Source organism: Bidens hawaiensis, unplaced genomic scaffold (assembly GCF_021521415.1).
Source record: "Bidens hawaiensis isolate Kalapana, Puna unplaced genomic scaffold, B.hawaiensis_p1.1 tig00019677_1, whole genome shotgun sequence".
In the NCBI taxonomy this organism is placed as follows: Eukaryota; Viridiplantae; Streptophyta; class Magnoliopsida; order Asterales; family Asteraceae; genus Bidens; species Bidens hawaiensis.
In genome coordinates this window covers 141,340-164,535 of record NW_027492989.1, presented here as the reverse complement: position 1 = coordinate 164,535, position 23,196 = coordinate 141,340, and the positions used below count along the sequence as shown (strand labels likewise).

The following is a 23,196-nucleotide window of genomic DNA, read 5'->3' as shown; positions in this document are numbered from 1 at the left end:
GAAGGGGATTTATGTAATTAAAGGTTAAAGCTTGGATATATATGTAATTAATTAAGTTCGTAGGGGGATATATGTAAATGCCCTTTATTATTATTATAAACCAAAGATCTACCTTGGTTAGGTTCAAGTTTCAATCTTTATCTTGGTTTATAAACCCGTTTTATCTAGATCTAGAAATCATAAACGAGCCAAGCTTAAATGAACAAGCTTATAACTTAAAAAGTACCTCTAACCGGCCTAGATCTTGAACGACTTTCTTGTTTCTTCAAACGTATTGAACTTGTTCTTGCAAAATTCTTGGATTCAAGAGGCATGTGTGTTTTGAGTGTGTGTATGCATGTGTGGGTGAAATGGGTGGAGAATGAGGTTTAAGGGTTTATATACCCTAAGCCCAAAACATCCCTTTAGTCCATATTCTTTCTAAGTCTAACATCATATTTCTTATATCAATCAATCAATAAATTATACCCAGTGGGATCCCACCAATAGCAAGCCATAAGTAGGGTCTAGGGAGGGTGGGATGTAGGCACACCGTACCTCTATCCAGATGGGATAGAGAGGTGGCTTCCAGGGAGACCCTCGGCTCTAAAAACATACGTTTGAGGGAATATAAGAGGAAATTAAGGTTTAACAATAATATAATTAGTAATAGCCCGTAATAGAATTAAAACTACTAATAAATAAAATTATATAATATATGACATTAAAATAGCATAATGGTGTGTGACCAAAATAAGGTAAAATAGTATAATGTATGACATTAAAATAAGGTTTAACATCATATTTCTTATAATTACTAAATAATAACACTTAATAATAATAAATGCTTTATTATTATTTATTTTAATATATAGGATGCTACAATTTATTTTAGAAATTGACTAGTGAACAAATACATCCAACAAAACAATCGTCTCACCAATACAACTTAAGGTTGGGTCGAGCTCATTGACCAATTATTTGCTATAATATCGTCAATCAACCAACCCAAATGAATAGATGATGAACCTGCTTTTGATATCGACATTTTGGCAACATCCGCCCAAGTATTTGTTGATTGTCTAAACACGTTATGTTGTGGGTCCATAATGTCTCTCACTGTCTTTTCAATTCCCAATCGATCACAAGTATCTTTCAAGTCTATTCCCATTTTCCATACTTTTCCTACAAATCGACTATTCCCTTGTTGGTCACCATAATATGGCCAACAAACCATGGACACACCCTCTGCAATACTCTCCATTGTCGCATTCCATCCGCTGTGTGTTAAAAATCCGCCAATTGCCGATGGGCGAGTACATATTCTTGTGGAGCCCATTCTACTATGCACCCGATTTCTTTTGTACGCTCTAGTAGCTCGGTTGGAAACTGAGACTCGTCATACCCACCTATGATCGAGCCATGACGTCTCACCCATAGAAAGGGGTTCCCACTATTAACCAAACCATACCATATTTCAAGTAGTTGTTCTACTGTCATGATTGCAAGACTCCCTATGCTAACATAAATGACAGTTTTTGGAACTTGCTTATCGAGCCATAGCATGCACGTTTTATCTTCCTTCCAGATACTTTTAGGAAAAAACAGTTTCTTGAGATGATGGTTTTGTGTTGGCCATAAGTTTAGTTTTGTAGAGAGATTGCATTGGGCCTATGGTGTAAATATTGGAACATAGTTTTCTCATGTGTGGGAGTACGACACTATCCAACTCTTCAAATGTGTTAACTATGAGACCTTGAGCTCGAGGAATAGTGTGAGCTTTTCTTATGATGAATTCAATACCCGTGTTCGACAAGTCTTTGACACGACAAAAGCTATCAAGATCCCGTTTTCGAATAACATGTTCAGTTCCTGGCACACTTGTTATCATCTGGTCTAGGTCATTTCCTGAGAAATGAGAATGATGAAAGACATAAATAAAATGATTAAGAACCTTATATTATTTTTTATATCTAACTTTATGTTAGATGTCTCGTGGTTTTTGGGCTGTGCAAACCGTGCAATAGCACGAGGCCCAAAATCACAAAGGGGCCAAAGGTTTTTAATACCTTTCATATATACAGGCCCAAACCCTATTAAAACCTAAACTTTTCTTAAAAATAAAACTCCGTTCTCACTTTCCCTCTCTGGATATCTCAAACAGTTAAACCTCCATAGTTCACCTTCAAAATAATAAGATCACCGGTAACGACATCCTCACCGGCGTCGGTCCTCTCTATCACCGTCACCGCCGACGCCTATAACTATCTACGGTGTCGGCGTCTTCGTTTGCACATTCACAGTTTGCATACCACGTACGTAAGTGTCGTCATCAGTGAGTGGTTCCGGTTGTAACGGCGGTGTAGGGAGGACGTACGGAGTCTTGGCGGCAGCAATTAAACTCCGTTGTGACGGTTTTCAGGCTTTTCTGCAACTTGCGGCTATGATATTATTAATTGATTGGATTGATTTTATTGAAATCAAATAGTTTAGGACTTTATGTTAGGTTAAGAAAGATATATCTGATGATAATTTGTTAATTATTTGTATCAAATGGCTCTACGTTCAATTTGTGTTTATGGTGATTTGCTTATTTGTATATTCCCATAGCCTTAACATTCGCTTAATTAACTTCGATAATTTTGATGCACTATTTTTGTTATTTTGTAACTTTTTTTATTTTGTAACTTTGTGTTTTTTTATATATAAATGATGAGTTTATATCATGAGAAGGCCCAAATTTTTTTTCGCACGAGGCCTAATGTCTTTTTATCGTTCTCGGGGACGGCCCTGTAATTATACATAATAGTGTAGAAATAGACCAACTTATAAATTTACGTAAGAGTTCCATGTAAAAAAAAGAATATATGATGTACAGGTGATTCAGAAACTAAAAACATTTATTTATCATATTATGCGTGTTATGAAAACTTTGCATTAAAAAAAAATGAGAATACAACTTGTTATGAAACATTGCATCTATTTTACAATGAGAATACAAAAAATATTAGCAACTTTAGACCAAAACTATGCATTAAATTACAAGCTTAGACCAAAACTTTGCATAAAATTAAGAAAAAATTACAATTTTCTCCTTTTGAATATGCAAAATTATGGATTGGGTCCTTTTTAAAAATGAGTTTCACTTTTTATCCTTTATTTGCATGTTTTTAGGGTTGTGCAACGGTTCAGAACCGTGAGAACCGAACCGGAACCGAATCGGAACAGAAAAATGAGTGAAAAATAGAACCGGAACCGGAACCTATTATAGTAAAGCGGTTCGATTCCAAAACCGTTAAAGCCGGTTCTCGCTAATCGGTTCTGGCTAGAACCGGTTTGATAATTTATTTATTTAATGAGTTATGCAAACTTTGCAAATTGTAAAACAAGCTGATACAATTGTATGTCTTCTTTAACGGTAAAACTAATTTAGATTACAACATGAACATCAGTTATATTTTTTTATTAAAACTAAGTGTTGAAGTTAAATAAATCATTAGCAACGATATATTAATGGAAGATCGTATCATTTTGTATTAAATTACCTTGATAGCTTAAATCATAATTGATCATGGTTGCTAGTTCTTGAATGTAAATAAAGAAGATTTGAATTAAAAAATGATTGAATGGATAACGGTTAATAAGTTACTCTATATAAATTAGGGATTGGTAAATTTATTAAAAACGTTTTGAATATTCTGATTCTTCGGTTCCAAGTCTAGAACCGCTGGTTTTACCCGAAACCGAACTACGAACCGTTTAATGCAAATTCTAAGAACCGAGAACCGAACCGGTACACACATTAGCGGTTCTGAGGCACCGGTTCGGTTCCGATTCCTCGATTTCGACGGTTCCAAACCGTTTTTTGACCCCTACATGTTTTGCTCGGTTTGAGTCCTTTGAACTAATGGTCATCCAAAAACCCAGTTAAGTGTTGGTATGTGCCAAACAAGTGAGGGTAAAAATGCAACCTTTTCAATCTATATTATAATAAAAATAATAAATAATATATTTTAGGGGTTGTGGACTAGTTATCAGATGATCTTCAACCCTAATCCCAACCATCACCATTGAGACAACCTGTAACCGTCGCTTACACCACTTTAACCACGATCTTCATATTCATTAAAAAAACCCCTTTTCTTCTATCACCAATTAACACTAACCCACCACCACCACCACCACCACTACTAACTACCATTAACAGCTAGGAGTGGCAGCCGCCAGTAACACAAATTCAAACATTAGGATAGTACCGAAGGTACTTCCGGTGACTTCATTCATGAAGTGGTGAAGCCGGTGGACAGCATAGTAGTGGAGGTGGACACCGGTAGCTTTTAGAAGCTCGATTGAGGATCCGATTCCGGTGAAGATTGAATTTGCGTCGACGTGAAACATGGATGTGGAATAGTCGAGGCTATTAAATACCTTGTGTGATGTCCAGATCTATGATATAAACGAATGACTCGTATAATAACGCTTGGAAAAATGTTCGATTCTGGTTTTGATTTAGGGCTAGGGTTTTGAAATTGACGGATCATACGTTCCTGAGTTACAGATTGATTGTGGTGTGTGGGGGTTTAGATGGTGAAAGAGAAAGAATGGGGTTTTGATGAATTAAGATGGTGGCGGAGTGGTGGTGTAAGCCAAGGGGTTGTAACGGTGATCCAATTGGTGGTTAGTTATAGATGATGCTTTGATAAATATGCTACATTGATGAAGATGATGATAAGACAGACGACAAGTCAACAACCCCTAAAATATATTATTTATTATTTTTATTATAATATAGATTGAAAAAAATACATTTTTACCCTCACTTGTTTGGCACATAAAGTGTTGGGTTATTGAATGGCCGTTAGTTTAAAGGACAAAAACCGAGCAAAACATGCAAATAAAGGATAAAAAATGAAACTCATTTTTAAAAATGATCCAATCCATAATTTTGCATATTTAAAAGGACAAAAATTGTAATTTTTTCTAAAATTAATTAGAAGACATGGTTATTGTAATATGTTACAATTGTTGTTTTTGGTCCCGAAGCATGAAAAGTTAAGCTTATAAGACCAAAACTATTCATAAAAATTACTACTCTATTCGGTGACGGGTCTATTAATATTTCTCAAAAGATTTGATGTTTTTATATACTCCAATTTCAAGGACTGGACATATGTCATTAATGGGTCATAAACAGGTCAACACGTAGCAAACTTTCCAACTTAATTTAAAGTCCAAAGTTTTGACGCGATTAACCAATTGAATGGGTTATAACTTATACAAACTTGATGTAAGGTCCCGTTACCGGTAGCCCTACTTTCGTGTTGGATTTACTCATAAACGCAGTTCTAAATATCAGAGTTAATTAAAACATTCGCGGTACATTAAAAACATTCAAACCATTACATTCCATAACCATAATTCTTGTCTTATCGAGCATTCATAGTCAGTTAAAAACAAAACATAGTCTTATAAAATAAAACATCATAGCAAAATCTCCAGATGCCAGCTTCGTCCAACTCTGCCATGTGTCCTTCTCAAGCTACCTACCTCATTCTACTCACCTGCGTGCATACTAAAAGTCAGCTACGCTGAGTGAGTTCTAGTTAATCACATAATCATACAATACCTTCTTACATTTCATACTTAACCTCTTAACTTTCTTTCATACACACGTAAGTGCATATACTTTCATTCTTACCTTCATACTTTCTTTACATACATAATCATACGTTTTAAAGAGCCTCTTGCCATATAACCTCACAGATATTATAAGGGTCTGGTCCCTAACATCACAGATATTATAAAGGTCTGGTCCCTAACATCACAGATATTATTAGGGTCTGGTCCCTACCATCACAGATATTATTAGGGTCTGGTCCCAACCATCACAGATATTATTAGGGTCTGGTCCCTTTGTTCGTGTAACTGTACCGTACCTGTTCATACATACTTTCCTTGACAATACGTGCAATCTCCGAAGAGCGTTCACGTACCATCATCATCATAACATACATACATTATGCATACATCATATATTCATACACACATTATATCTTTCATCATACGTATCGATCATATCTTAACTACCACCTGACGTTACATGCAATATCCGAAGATCGTTCACGCACTGTCAAACAATCATCATACATAAATCATACAAGACATACACTTACCACTTAAGATAAGTGTATTAACTATCACATCGAGTATGCACACAGCCCCGAAAACATAACAAGGAAGTGGGGCTAGAAACTCACCTCAATGCGGTTGCGTTCATCGTTTACGGTTATTCCCTTCTTGAGCTGTGCACGACTAACTGTATAATAATTATACGTATCAATAAACTATCACTACACATATCGTGTTTCTAGTTTATTCTTTACCATCGACGAACGGGGGTCCGGGGGCAGCGCCCCTGGCAGCGGGGTTCTAGGGGCGGCAGCCCCTAGCGGGGTCCAAGGGGCAGAGCCCCTGGCTGGGGTTAAGCTACTTAAAAGTTTAAGGGCTTATTTGTAATTAAATCATTCTTTCTAAGTCCAGGGACTGTTCTGTCGTTCTTTCAAAGTTCTAATTCGTCACTCAGTTCTTAACGAATGGGAATTCATAACGAATTAGCCATTATAGCGATTCTGCCTTTGTAACGAATCAGGCATCTTAACGAACTGATCTGGTCAACGAATGAACCCTATAACGAAGGGGGTTCATTCGTCCCTCCTTTAGCGAACGGCCTTAGCGAATGGCCTTAGCGAACGGCCTTAGCGAATGGCCTTAGCGAATGGCCTAGTTCTCCCTTATTTCCCTAACGAATGACATGCTAGTTCGCTAATCTTTCCTTAGCGAATCGGCTGGCGAATCACACCTACTTCGCTAATTACCCTTAGCGAATTAGGGTTTGGTCAGGGAATGTCAGAACATTCCCTGACATTGCTAACCTCGTACCAATCTTTTCCGGCGCCGTCATTGCCGGAAGGCCGCCGGAAAAACGCGATTTCGCCGGAAAAACGGGTTTTAGCCCGTTTTTTTCACCGTTTTTCGCCCCGTTCAATCCAGATCTGAGCTAGGGTGACTCCTAAGCTCATCATAGGTTCGGTTTATACCCGAATCCACCCGGATCTCGTGACTTAAACGGTTTAACGGTGTCGGCTCGTCGTTTCGTGATTATATCTAACGGATTTAAGCTCAAACAATAAAATACTATCATTACCTCGGGTCGGTTCTCAGTTTCCTTCTTGATATCGGTTTAGAGAGAGAGAACTAGAGAGAGAATCTTAAGTGTGTGTTTTGGGTGGTGTATGGAATGTGTGAGAATGAATTAAATGAGGGATTAATGGTTTATATAATTATGGATCATGGGCTTAGGCCCATGGTCCTTTCCTCTTTCTTTCATAATCCAAGTCCATAATCCATATCCATTTAACCCAACACTAGCCCAACTCGTATTCTATTTCTCTAACCGATAACGACCCACTATAAAATAGACGATATTTATTCTATAATAAAATCGAAATTAGGATGTTACAAGTCTTCCCTCCTTAAAGAGGTTTCGTCCCAGAAACCTAACTATTACATAAACAGATTCGGATAAAACTTGCGCATCTCCTCCTCCGCTTCCCAAAGTGGCATCTGAACCTTTGCGATGCTTCCATATCACTTTCACTAAAGGTATAACCTTGCGACGAAGTTGCTTCTCCTTGCGGTCAACTATCTCTAACGGTTGCTCAATGTAGTTCAACTGCTCATCAACCTCGATGTCCATCAATGGCACGTGAGACGTGTCATCAGCTAGACATTTTCTCAGATGAGAAACGTGGAAGGTTGAATGAATTCCTTCCAACTCTTCTGGCAAATCTAACTTGTAAGCCACTTCACCTACTCGATCTAAAATCTTGAATGGTCCAATGTACCTTGGACTCAACTTTACCCTCTTCCTGAAATGAATGATTCCTTTCCAAGGCGAGACCTTGAGCATCACATTGTCTCCAGCGTTAAACTCAATCGGTCGTCGCCGCTTATCAGCATACGACTTCTGTCTGTCTTGAGCAGCTTTCATTCTTGCCTTGATCTGATCGAACTTCGAAGAGGTTTCTTGCACAATTTCTAGGCTTCCCATCTCCTTCTGACCAATCTCTCCCCAACATACGGGAGTTCTACAACGTCTCCCATAAAACATCTCGAATGGTGGCATACCAATACTTGAATGGTAACTGTTGTTATAAGAGAACTCTGCCAGATGCAGATGATCATCCCAACTTCCACCAAAGTCTAGAACACAAGCGCGTAGCATATCCTCAAGGGTTTGGATTATCCTTTCAGACTGTCCATCTGTTTGGGGATGATACGCCGTACTAATGTTCAACCTCGTTCCCATAGCTTCATGGAACTTCTTCCAAAATCTCGAAGTAAACCGTGCATCTCTATCGGACACAATTGATGACGGTACTCCATGCTTAGATACAACCTCTTTAATGAACAAGCTTGCTAACGTTTCTGACGAGATAGCCTCTCGTATAGGCAGAAAGTGAGCACTCTTGGTCAAACGGTCCACAATCACCCAGATGGTATCATGGTGCTTAGCTGTACGAGGTAGCTTAGTTATGAAATCCATGGTGATGTGTTCCCATTTCCATTCTGGTATCTCCAAGGGTTGCATCTTTCCATAAGGCTTCTGGTGCTCTGTCTTGACTTGTAAACAAGTTAAGCACCTACTGACATAATCTATCACATCATTCTTCATTCCTGGCCACCAATAATCTCTTTTCAAATCCTGGTACATCTTCGTAGTTCCTGGATGAATCGAATATCTTGACTTATGAGCTTCATCTAAAATTCGACCTTTGAGATCTCCATGGCGTGGGATCCACATACGGTCAAACCTAGTCTTAACACCATGAGCGTTTTCCATTAACTCGTCTTGCTGGCCGTAAATTCTTTCTTTCTTTACCAACTTCTCGTTTACTAGCACCTCTAACTGCACCTTGATGATTTCTTCGAAAAGGCTTGAATTCATAATCAATTTGTATGACTTCACAGTTGCAAGGACTTCCTCATTCCTACGGCTTAGTGCATCGGCACCCACGTTAGCTTTACCAGGGTAGTACTTAATATCGCAGTCGTAATCCTTTATAAATTCTAACCATCTTCTCTACCTCATGTTCAATTCTTTCTGCTCGAAGAAGTACTTTAAACTCTTATGATCTGTATAGATAGTACACTTAGTACCGTACAGATAATGCCTCCATATCTTAAGAGCATGCACTACAGCTGCTAACTCTAAATCATGCGTCGGATAAGTACTCTCGTGGACTTTCAACTGTCTAGACGCGTAAGCTATCACCTTTCCTCTCTGCATCAACACGCAACCTAGCCCTTGATGCGAGGCATCGGCACAAACAACTAAATCCTCATCACCATCGGGTAGAGCAAGGATTGGAGCTTGCGTGAGTCTCTCCTTTAATTCCTCAAAGGCTTCTTCTTGAAACTTTCCCCAACTGAATACTATCGACTTAAAAGAGAAAATCGGCGCCTGACTTGATTTAAGAGAAATGTCAACCGCATATATGAACATTTTGGAAACTTTTTGATCAAATAAAAAAGGTCTTACTTGAGTTGATAATATAGACATTTTAAGAATTTTTATTTTAAAGGTACCCTCTCTCTCCCTTTTGTGTCTGTGTTTTTGTGTGTGTGTTGGCTACCTGATTCCATTCCTTTCAAAGTGTACATGCTAGGGTGGACATAGTGGGTACTTTGTGTGTGTTGGCTACCTGATTCCATTCCTTTCAAAGTGTACATGCTAAGGTGGACATAGTGTACCCACGAACGGGGTGATATCTTACCTGTCTTTTTTTTTCTCTCTACTTGTAAGATCAATCATGTGTATTAGTGAATAATCTCTTTGCTAAAGGAGAGTATTATGTAAGTACCAAGAAGTTCTTCTAGGAAAAACAGCTATGAAATAAATATATCAGTTCTTATTATCCATCAAGTTCATCTTTAAGAATTTTGCAAAACCTGGAGCCCTGGAGCCATAAGAGTACCGTTGAGGCAGGAGGCCGTAGGGAACAAATTGGTTGGGTTGTCACTTGAAAAATTCAATTTAAAATGTTCACTTAGCTGGATAAGAAGAAGATGTATGATTTATTTTAGGAAAATTGGATTTTAATAATCCCAACTTAATGCGGTTAGCTGATAATAATCCCAACTTTGAAAGTAGCTGTCACTGGTCCCAACTTTCACACTATTTATTTTCATTGGACCTCCGTTAAAAAAAACCTAACGACGTTATGTTTTTTTCCAAATTTCAAACTGATATTTTAGGGCTTTTGATCAGAATGAGAATACGAGTCGATTGATGTAAAACTTACTTCCAAACGGTGGTCCAAACGACTAAAGGATGCTTCAATTTCGGTGTTTAAACTTTTAATTAACAAAAATCAAGTTGTTTGAAGCGTCGTTTCGAGTTAAGTTTTACATCAATCGATCCGTATAATCATTCTGATCAAAAGCCTCTAAACATCAATTTGAAATTTGAAAAAAACTTAACGTCGTTAAAATTTTTTTAACAGAGGTCTAATGAAAACAAATAGTGTGAAAGTTGGGACCAGTGATAGCTACTTTCAAAGTTGGGATTATTATCAGCCAAGTGCATTAAGTTGGGATTATTAAAATCCAATTTTCCTTTATTTTATGACTGTTAAATTACTTTAAAAGTATTTATTATAATCTCTCCTTAAGCATTTTTACAAAAAATGATTTCTCAAAACAAAACTCGATTAGTCTTTATCGAAACTAAATGATTTCTAATTGGAAACTTAGTAAACCTAAGAAAATAAATAAAGACTTCATGTCTTTCATAAATTTGGAGACATATACACATGTCTTTCACATAAAATGAAATTAATAAACGAGAAGTTGTTGAACAACTTTCATAAATTTGAAGACATATGCACATGTCTTTCACATAAAATGAAATTAATAAAAGAGAAGTTGTTGAACGACTTTCATAAATTTGGATACATATGCACATGTCTTTCACATAAAATGAAAATAATGAACGACATATTCACATGTGACTTTTCTACATGTGTTTTCTACATATCTTTCATACACAAATTGAGTTTAACGCTTAATAAAATCGATTTCCAAAAATGGTTTTCCGACAATTATAAATTGCTTAACGGCTTAAATTAAAGAATTCTGCAGTTGGTATCCAGAAAGGATACATTACACTCTAATACCCTATATTATTTTAAAAACAAAAATAAAGAAGAAACGCACCTTTGAAGGGGACATCCCCCGCTTCAATAAGAGTAGGAAGATTCAAGTGCGAAGTCCACAATGCGCATGGACCTATTGTCTCGAAGCTTATCACCGGAATCGACGCCTCGGTCCCTATGTCCACCGCAAAACTGAAACATGCATCCGCTATCATCACCGTCACCGGCCTATCCGACTTCCAACTCAGCCTACCCGACACCATCATATCCCGGAAAAGAGGTTTAGTCACTGCTTCTATAGAATCCATCACCTCCATGAACCGGTCTCCTGAGACTGGTGTTTCATGGTCAACTCCATCAGGGATGGTCTGGAATTTGAAGTTAGGATAGCGGTTGAACCGGGACAGCACCTGGGTGTGGCGGAGGAGCGGGCGATGGATGTGTTCGGTGTTGAGGAAGGTGACATTGATACCCGAAAGATAGGAGCTCGGCTAACTTGAGAGCACAGTTAACGGGGCCTTGAAACGGTATGGGAAATATTACGACATGAGGTTCGAGAGTTTGATCCATGACAAATTTTTGACTAATTTGATTGTGGTATTATAAAGTCGTGTGAAATTATGAATCGAGATCGAGAAACTTTTATATTGATATTGTGATGATCAAGACAATGTTTTATTTAACAGTTAATACAAATAAAATGTTTGTGCAGCAGTCAAGTGGGGAAAAACTATTGCTTGCTTGCTAAGCCCGAAGAATAAGTAACAATAATATATATATATATATAATTCTGACATAAGTGGCTAATTATAAATTATTTCGATATCAATTTTCCTTAAAGAAGGACTTGAACTTCAAGTTGATTACATAAAATATTAATGAGGCCCGGTTTATAGATCATGCAAGCCTTGGCTGCCGTTAATGCCATGGACCTGAAACATAAAAAAAGACATATAAAATTATGAAATATAAAAAAAGACTTATATATAAAATTATAAGTTAGGTTCAAATAAAATATTTAATTATTTTAGAAAGATTACGAATGAATATATTTTAGTCTAATATTTTAATATTTAAAACCCAATTACTTTTATCTTAAAAATCCACTTACATTAATCTCAAAAACCCACTTACATCTTCACTCATCTTCTACAACCACCACCACTCCACCGTCCACCACCACCACAACCGTCACCAACTGCCACCACCTCGTCGGAAAAATCTCCGGGAATTTCGTAGGAAAAATGCCGAAAATACCACCGAAAAGTCGCCAAAAAACAATCACCGGAAAAGATCGCTGGAAAACAGCAACCGGAAAAAACACAATAATGAAAAACATGAAAAAAAAACATAATGTAAAAAACAAAATGGAAAAAACACTAGAAAAACAACACAACGACAAAAACACAATGAAAAAACCATTATATAACACAACAAACACAATAGAAAAAACACCATGTAAAAAAACATAATGAAAAACACAATTGTATAACACAATTTTGTAAAACATAATTTCGGTAAAACACAATACAGTAAAAATCCACTAATTTTTTTTTAATTTTTATAAAGCAATATGGTTATTATGGTGATTTTGTTTTTATTAAATGTCGTATAAAAAGTTATGGACATTTTAAAATGATTGGGGAATAATGTGTCTTGCATGTGGGGAGAGAAAGTCAACAAATGTGTTATCCATATTATGCATTAGGGGTGAGAAGAAAACCGAAGTAATCGGTACCGAGTTAGCCGAAAAAACCGAACCGAAGCATTAACCGACGGTTAATGTTTTGTTTTTTTGAAAAGCCGAATTTTCGGTTTCGATTCGGTTATCCATTTTTAAACCAATTGATAGTGATAAAGATTATCAAGATGATGAGGAACAGACTAAACTTTGAAGATAATTAAGATGATAAATGAAGATTGAGACTAAACTTATAATGGTTTTTAATTAAGAAATTTGTTAAACTTTAAATTCTATTTACAACTTTGTATTCGTATAGTTCCCTGTAATGCGTGCCTATTTTTGTTTTTCAAATTCAATATATATGTGCTACTTTAATACGTTCTTTTACAAGCTTAAAATATGAATTCTATTTTTAATTATTTTTTTTGCAATATCTACACATAATTGAAAAACAATAACCAAAAATAACTGAACCGAAACAAAAAATAACCGGGAAACCAAAAATCGAAAAACTGGAAAACCGAATGGTTGTATATTCAAATAACCGATTACTTCGGTTTCGGCTTAGATTTCGTCTAATAACCGAATCGAACTGTGCTCAGCCCTATTATGCCCTTCCCCTTATTTCACCCTTGATCTCCACCCTAAACTAATCTCAACTATCAATGTCAAAAATCAATGAACAAGATTACTTCTTATCATTCTACAAAAACCATACTTCGTATTATAACCTAACCCATAAAACTATAAATGTGTGTATATATTCTGCACAAATGTGTCAGAACATTAACACATGCTAGCTTTGATGGTACAAATCCGGCTTCGCATGCAGGAGGTGGTGGGGTTGAAAGTCATCATCTCCTTTGATATTTTGTTTTCCTCTTATTAAACTTAAAGCAAGAGAGGGATGCCCCTAATAGCATATCTCGATCGATAATCATGGTGTTGTTGTCAGCCTGCAAGTGTTTTCTTGTTCCTGCTGCAGTGCTGCAAGTGCTTTGATATAGTTCATGCAGCAAGTGCTTTATCGGGTTGAAACTAAGTGTTGTACAGAGAAACTAGCATGCTTAATAGATAGTAAACACTCATAGAGGTGCCTTTACATGTTTTTTAAGATCCTACAGTGGCCACAGGATTCGTGTATGTTTGCGTGCGTGCACGTCTTGTGAACGTGTGTGTCCATCATCTCTTTTGATAATTGTTTTTCCTCTAATTAAAGTTGTCTTTGATATATGTTTTACTCTTATTTGTAACAGCCCAGCTACCACTGCACCATAATATTGTACGCTTTGGCCGGGACGTACCACCATCGCCTCACGGATTTACTTTTGGTTGCCCAGTTGGTCACCCATCCTCATACTACTCCCACCTGAGCACTCTTAACTGTGAAATTCTCTTCTCATCCACTACCATTAAGCGCCCAAAACGTGTTATAATAGGGAAGATATTCACCTCCTTATAAATAAGTCTTATTTCTCCTTCCCAACCAATGTGGGATGTCACATCCACCCCCTTACGGGTCCAGTGATACCATCTGTAACAGCCCAACTACCACCACACCATAATATCGTCCGCTTTGGCCAGTACATACCACCATCGCCTCACTGATTTGCTTCTGGTTGCCCAGGTGGTTACCCATCCTCATACTACTCCCACCCGAGCATGCTTAACTGTGGAATTCATCTCTCATCCACTACCATTAAACGCCCGAAACGCGTTATGACGGGGAAGGTATCCACCTCCTTATAAAGAAGGTTTAGTTCTCCTTCCCAACTGATGTGGAATGTCACAATCCACTTGTAATTTCCATGAATAATATTAAAATATTAAGGGGGTGTTTGGGATTGCTTATTTTCATCAACTTATAACTTATAAATTTTTTAAAAAGTTATAAGGTGTTTGGGATTGTTTATATTGTGAGAGAAAAAGTTTCATAAGTTACAATGTTGTAACTTATTAACTTAATAAAAAGTTATAAGGAGACAAAATAAGGAATCCCAAACACCCCCTAATTACGTTGGAAGAACTAAATTGAGTTAGTAGAAAAATAATAATAAAGATAAAAGTATGGTAGGCTAAAATATATGGAAAGATCATGGACTTAGAATGAAGATGGGCCTAAGGTCCATGGGCTTAGGGTGTATAAATACCCCCTTAAACCCTAAATCATTTCCATCTCCATCATTCTTCACCTTAGCCTACACCATCAAAAACGCACACTTAAGCCAAACACTCTCTACACTATTCTATTCAACGATCCAAGACCAACCGAATGTAAGAAATCATTTATCTCAGCTGACCCAACATTTTAGAACCCGACATCGCAGCCTCGTGATGTCGAATGAGCCGTCTGAATCTAGATCTAGCTTTAATTGGGTGTTTAATCAACTAAAAACGAGCTTAAGGGCCACCTTAGCTTGGATGTGGAGACCCCGAAGCTACCTGGGTTATAATCAATCAAAATCCAGCCAACCATGGTGGTTAACGGCGGCTGACAGTGCCGAAATCGAGGAAAACCCTAAAAACGCGAAGAAGAAAGGCCGGTCTGAACATTACGGTTGTATATGTATATACGGGCGTATATGTATGTACACCGTATATGTATGTATGTCGTATATGTATGAACATCGTATATGTATGTATGCCGTATATGTATATACACCGTGTATGTATGTATGCCGTATATGTATGTACACCGTATATGTATGTATGTATGTCGTAAATGTATGTACACCGTATATGTATGTATTCCGTATATGTATGTACACCATATATGTATGTATACCATATAAGTGTGTGCACCGTATATGTATGTATGTCGTATATGTATGTATGACGTATAGATATGTATGTCGTATATGTTTGTATAACGTATAACACATATGTATGTATAACGTATATGTATATATTTCGTATATGTATGTCAAAGAGTATGTACTTATACGGTGTACACACTAAAAATAAGGAACTAATTTTTAACTAATGGTAACGTTTAAAACGGGAAATGGCCTTGAAAGAAATACCGAACTTTAGTTTTCTGATGAGGTGTTTAGTAAAGACTTATTAATGAAAATAAAATTTTTCCAAGCTGGCCTGACAGCTCGACCCCAGCCAGGGGCTCTGCCCCTTGGACCCTTCTAGGGGCTGCCACCCCTAGACCCCGCTGCCAGGGGCGCTGCCTCCGGACCACCGTTTGTTGAGGGTTATATTAAACTAGAAATATGATATGGGTAGGGATAGTTAATTGATACGTGTAATAGTTATACAGTTAGCCGCTCCCAGTTAAAGAAAAGAGTTATCATTAACACTGAAAGGAACCGAGTTAAGGTGAGTTTCTAGACCCATTTCCTTGTTATGTTTTCGGGGCTGTGTGCATACTCAATGTGATTAGTTAATACATTTACCTTAAGTGGAAAGTGTATGATATGTGAATGTGTATGAATGGTATATGTATGAGGTTAAGAGTATGCATGAAAGTATCTAATAAAATGTATGTGTAAAGAAATGTATGCATGGTTGTATGAAAAGAAGGGACCAGACCCTACTAATATCTGAGATAGAAGGGACCAGACCCTAATAATATCTGAGACAAAATAGAATAGACCCTAATAATATATGAGATAGAAGGGACCAGACCTTACTAATATCTGAGATGTTAAAGATAATTATTGATGTATATAAAAATATACATCTTTTTAGCATCAAATAATCTCTAAAAAACTGCAACTTCTATCAAATAATATAGCTCAAATAGCTACTTATCATATTAAAATGTGTATTCAGGTAAACCCAAGCCTCAAAAGAAGAAACAAGCGAAAAACCAAAGAAAAATACAAGAAAACCCAAGAAAGCACCTGAACACTCCCCCATGCCCTCCTAGACACGCCCCCATGCCTTTAGATGCAAAAAAAGACAAAAATCTGCAAGAAAAGACAAAATACTGGACAAAGACGCACGGGGCCGTGCCTCAGTAAGCATTGAGCCGTGGTCACCTTTCATAAAAGACAAAAAGAAATATAACAGATCACCAAAAGCACGGGGCCGTGGTTGCACGCCCCCGTGGTGAGTGAGCATGTACGATCTGACAGAAACAATAATTGTAAGCGGACAGCTGGACACGAGGGCGTGCCTCATGGAGCACGGGGCCGTAACTACCTCTCCAGACTGCCTATAAATAGAGGAGCATGTTGCATTGATCAAGTGTTCTTAAAGAAAATCTCTATACGAGTTTCTCTTATAAAAACACCCACATCACACTCATATTGAAGGTCTTGTGAAGAGTTTGAAGGCTTGGAGGTTATCATCATCATCCATCACTACTATCATCCATCATCATCATCATCATCATTCACCATTAAAGAGGGAAGATTCATCCGACATTTTGTTAGATTATTCTAGTTTGATCATGTGTTTGTGAATTTCATCTCTTTTAATGTTCCTATGCTCATTAATTATGAGCTAAACTCCATTTACCATCTAAAATCTATGAAGAAGCTTTGTTTTACTTGATGATTATGTTGAACATGTGATTTAGTTTGGTAAAGTACATGGTTATTTTGCAATTATCCATTGATAAAGAAATGTTTTATCACTTTAACTCAATACATCAAGGTTGATGACTAAAAATCATTCATGTTCACTCATGTTCTTGGAGACTAGAAATGGTAGAAAAAAAAACTTTGATAACTTAATCAAGATAAAACATGGATCCTTATGTTGTACTTAGAAATGATGAGATATAAGTTATGATCTATTTCTCTAGTCTTGATAATTATAAAATAACATTGTTAACACGATTTCCATGATGCGTAAAAGTTGAAGTAATATAAACTAAATATGCTAAATTTATTGTGGAGAGTCATTTTGAAGAAATGTGCATGTCTCCATATACATCTCTCCAAATGATAGGCAGAAAATCAATTACCCAGTCATACACGATCCCGTTAGTGTCTTGATCACTAAAAATATTATATATTTTTTTTTACAAAAGAGTTTATTTTATCTTGTTAAAGTTTATGTTTTTAAAAGCTTAGAGGGTCAAACTAGAACTACAGAGACAGGGGCATACAAGTAAGTCCTGTCATGTCTCGAATGAATGGCCTGTAAGTCCGGACGGCTTGTAAGTCCAATGTTCAACCTTAAAGCTTAAATTCTGGTTCATTTATCTATAAAAATCTTTTGATCAAGCACTAGGGGGTTGGAGTCAAATTGGGTTGATCTGGGGAAAACCAAATACGCTTTGAGAAGAGATATGAGGCATCACAGGTCCATGAGTGATGTCCATATAAGCTTTCTGCCGAACTGAACCTAAATCATATCACTGATGCAATGAAAATCATGCTAAGTCTGTTATACATGTGATGTAACACAATGTGTACACCTTTTAGAATCAAATTATCCTCTTATTTTGGTAAAACTCCATGCAAATTCGTTGTATTCGGTACTTATTTGAGTTATTTATGAATTTGCAGGTCCGGGCGCCCGCCCGACGAAGAAATGATGAAAAGATGGTGTTTTTCGGACAAAAATCAAGAATCTGCCAAAAGTGCATGACCATGCTAAAAAAGCGCATGACCATGCAGAAAGCAGGTGCATGACCATGCTAAGGAAGTGTATGGCCATGCTGAGCAACTGCACCATCATGCACTTTATGGGTATGATGGTGCACCTTTATCGGAACCCGTGCACATCTGATACCGTGCCAAGGTGCATGACCATGCACTTTATGTGCATGATGGTGCACCTTTATTGGAACCCGTGCACATCTATTGTCGTGCCAAAAGGGAAACTGCACCATCATGCACTTTTTGTGCACCACCGTGCTCTCCCGAGGGCACGAGCCCGTGCACTATCCGATGCCGAGAACAAGACACATCAACTTTGAAAGTGCACTAGCCAGTGCCGCAAATGCACGACCATGCACTTTTTGTGCATGACCGTGCACTTTTTTGGAACCTGAAACTCTGAGCCGCCGAAAGTGAAAGTTTGACTTACCCAAAATAGTGCACGACCATGCACTTTTTGTGCATGACCATGCACTTTGACCAGAAGCTTATAAACACTTGTTTTCACTTCATTTTGGTGTGTGGAGTCTTGGGGATTCTCTCCCAACCAAGTGCAGCAATTTTTGGGGATTCTTGGAGGCTTCCACCAACACAAGATTCATCATTCCATCCTTTAATCCTTGCTTGATCTTAGTTTGCATTCCTTTGTTCTTGAACATGTTTTGTAAGATTATTTCTAGTTTGATTGTAGTTGTATTAAGCCTTATGGGCTAATTACTTTTGCTATCTAGACAATGTTGAAACTCTTATTAATGTGATATATTATCTATGTATGATTTTGGTAAAGTGGTTTTCTTTCAAGAATATGGTTGAATTTATAAGTTGATATTAATGGTGTTCATGCTTGTTATGTTACATAACCTTGTTAGTTTTGCAAATGTTTAGGCATTCATGTTGGTAACTATGGTCTAGATATTTGTTTGTAAACCTTGAATGTTCATGAAATCTTTGTTTGCATTGCTAAGTTAGGAATGACTAGTAAAAATTAACTTGGTTATATAATTATTGATGAGTATGAAACCCTACACTTAATATTGGAAAATTGATGAGTGTTGTTATGATTCTTGACTTGGTGATGACTTGCTAGTTAAAGTTTCATAAGTTTATATTAATTTCATGAATTTGGCTACTTTAGTGTAATCTTAGGTGGTTAGAATGTTGTTCATGCTAGCTTTCCTTTGATTATGAGACTTTGTTGTTTTGACAAACAAGTTAGTCTATGTTTATCTCTTGATTGAAAACCCATCATGATGATTATTTTCTAGTATTAGGTTGCTTTATTGAAATCTAGTATTTATGTTTAGATTCATGATGTTTTGCCATATCATTGCTATTTTGTCATGTTAGTAGAGTGGATTCTTGTCTAGGTAGTTTGTTGGATTGATAGTTTTTCTTGTATTTTTACTTGCTTTGTTTTTATTTTATGCTATTTAATTAGTTAAATATTCAAATCAAGATTTATTTGTTCGGTTGGTCATTTACAAAGATTTAGTACTAGAAAGTTTCCGTGTCCATAGATTGATACTCGGTTCTTACCAACACTTTATTACAAACGATAGGTACACTTGCCTTTCGTGTGTGGTTTAGTTGTAGGTGAAAACCTATTTTAAAACCCGATTTGTGTGGAACTTTTACTTAAATTTTAATATATATATTCACACACGTCAACATGCTATCAACCTACCTCTTTATGTCATAATAACGCTGAACATGAATCCTAGTGACAGCCTCTTAGACAATATGATCCCATGTTCGGATTTTTCATAAAAGGGCGGCGTTTTTACATAAACTGAAATTTGATCCCAAATTAAAAAAATTCAAAGGGGTTCTTTTATGTGTAAATCTTATTTGTATTTCTTTTATTTAAGCTATTTTATTTAGTTTTTTTTTTATCTCGAAACTACTTTCCTCGAAACGTGTGATTTAACTGGGTCATTTTCAATATATTTTTAAGTTGTTTTGGGCTGCATGTCATGTATGGGTTAACATACCTTTGGGCTGACAAAATCGGTTTGGGCCTGTTTAGAGGTTCTCGGCCAATGTAAGTTGGGGTATAAAGTAAACCTCAACCTCCATTATTGTTCTTCATTCATTCAAAGACTTTCCTCTCTCTCAAACCACCTTGTCAGCCGAGAATGATCTCTTGTATAATCTAATCCCATTAAGCTGCTATTTTTATTCGTGTTTGTTGATTCACAGGTAAATGAGCAAAGGCTCAAGCTAATGTTTTTGTAGATTTCGTGTTCTTAAAGGAATTGACAGATGAACAGCCGGATATCATGGACTAAGAGGAGTCATGGATTATTAGGATCAGTAATTAAGGATTTCGGTTGATATCTTAGGGCTTAATGGAGGTTTAATGGAGTTTTCGGCTGCTAATCTGTCAATCAAATTGGTTTAGTTGCAGGTTTAATGGGGTTTTCGGCTGTCTCGGAGAAGATAGCACATGTTTCAAGGGAGAAACCCATAGGGTTTTCGGCTTCCAGCTGTAAACCAGTCAGAAGGATCTCGGTTGACTTTCGTTGACTAAGATCTCCTGGCTCTGACCGAGAACACACGTTCTCGGTTAATTTGTTGACTGAGATCTCCTCGCTCTAACCGAGAAAACACGTTCTCGGTTGTTTTATTTGACCGAAATCGCTGATCTTGACCGAGAACTTGTGTTCTCGGTCATTCTTAACAGAGAACTCCCTTCTTTGACCGAAAACTCCTGTTTGACCAATATCATGTGGGGCAGAAAACTCATTGTTGGGCCTGATTTACTTGCAATGTTATTTTTTGTGATCTTATGGGCCAACTAATAAGATGTTGGGCCTGACATTATTCTTATGGTCCAATTAATAAGATCATGTGTTATAAAATCAATCAACTTGACTAACTTACTGACGGGTGGTCCATGGGACAACCCTTAAGTGAGTTAATACCGTAATAATCATGTATTGAATTGGTTTATCTTGTGGAATTAGATTACTACGGTGTGTTCGGTAAATTGTAGGTACAAAGGAGGTTCCGGGGCTATTATGGTGTATTACGAAGAAAACAAAGGAACCGACGAGTTACGAAGATCAAACAAGTGAAGAAAACGATGTTTCGTGGCTGAAGTCCACCGTGGTCCACGGTTGGGACCGTGGGCCACGGTCCAAGTTGGCAAAAACAAACAGAAGGCACCGTACCGTGGCGGGTACGGTAACCGTGGGGTGAACCGTGACCCACGGTTCCACCGTGGGCCACGGTCTAGAATTTTCCAAAAACCACCGTGACCCACGGTGTGAACCGTGGGCCACGGTGCGGGTCGTAACTGCCTTTTCCCTGCATTATTTTAATCGTTTTTTTCATGGTCTTTTCACTATCTTTCAAAAAAAACACCTCTAGGACGATTTTGGGAGTGCAAATACTTTATTTGGGTGATTGTAATCATTGAATTGGATTGAAGATTCATCTACATACTTTGATTTATGTTATGATGAACCGAATGATGAGTGGCTAGTACCCTTTGTGTTCTCTCCTGAATTGTAAGGTTTCAATTGACTATTTGTGAATTGTTCATGTTATTTGTGGGATAGTAATTTGATCAATTGATTGTATTGCTATGGTGATTATGAGTTTTCCTTGTAATTGTAGTATAGTATAAATTCGTGTTCTTGACTATCAGTTCTTGGTGCCATAGGCAATCGAGATTTAGTAGAAGAGAATTAGGGTTAGCTATATTATATTGATTATTGAGTGATAACCTTGCGTTTTTTATAATCCAAGTACTTCGTCCTCTTTGATCACTTTCAAACTCACTTTCATGAATTATGTCTATGTAGTTTATCCCAAAAGTAAACATTAACATTATCAATATTGAAAACCTGAAATCGGGAGAGAGCATTGTTTCTTATATTGTTTAAAACTCGTTTATTGCTTTAGTTATTTTTGTTAATCAAAACCAAACAACCAACTATTTGAATTTACTTTTGCACTTAGTTTAATATAGTTTAATTATAAAGCTACTTAGTAATACATTTTCCACAAAATCCATGTGTTCGATACCCGCTTACTGCTATCTAACTAGTTGTATTCGGTTTATTTTTGAGTTAGTATTCGACCTAACGTCACTTACTTTAAAAATTATAACTATAGTCAAGTTTACATTTACTAACTTGATTCGTTTGATGCAGTAATGGCTTATCAGACTACGTTAAAGTTTGTGGATACACATAATATTGTTGGATACTTATTTGATCTACCACTTGCTCATAAAGAGTTCAAGTCTATGAATGCCGGCCTCAACACTTGCAAGATTTCTCACGCCTTACGAGAAAATCCAATCATTTTCAAGAAGATGATCACTGACTTTTGGAATAATGCATCAATAAATTAACGAGGACCAGGTGGAGTCGTCTCTATAGATTCAACATTTCAAAAGAAGCCGGTTGTCGTCACAGAGGCTATCATTCGTGAGGTTCTTTTGTTCGGAGATCAACCCGACTACCCGACAAAATATTCTACTGCTGCCGTCTCAGAGATTCTCACCAGAATGGGTTATGAGGGAACATATCCTCCGGCAATCAAGAAATTATTTCATCCCTACTGGAGATTTCTAATACACACTTTCTTTACATGTTTGTCGGGACGAAAGAGAGGCTCTGATGAGATTAACCACGCGCAAATGTCGGCTATAGTTGCTCTGATCATGGATTGGAATTTCAACTATTCCAAGTTTGTCTTTGATGAGATGATGAGCAACCTGAAAGGGAAGAATAAAGAGATG

The 23,196-nt window shown here is 37.0% G+C and overlaps 1 pseudogene; it reads right to left on the bottom strand.

The window, feature by feature from the left end:
• Window positions 1–928: 928 nt before the first annotated feature.
• Window positions 929–11,765, bottom strand: LOC143558984 (7-deoxyloganetic acid glucosyltransferase pseudogene; annotated as a pseudogene).
• Window positions 11,766–23,196: the final 11,431 nt, after the last annotated feature.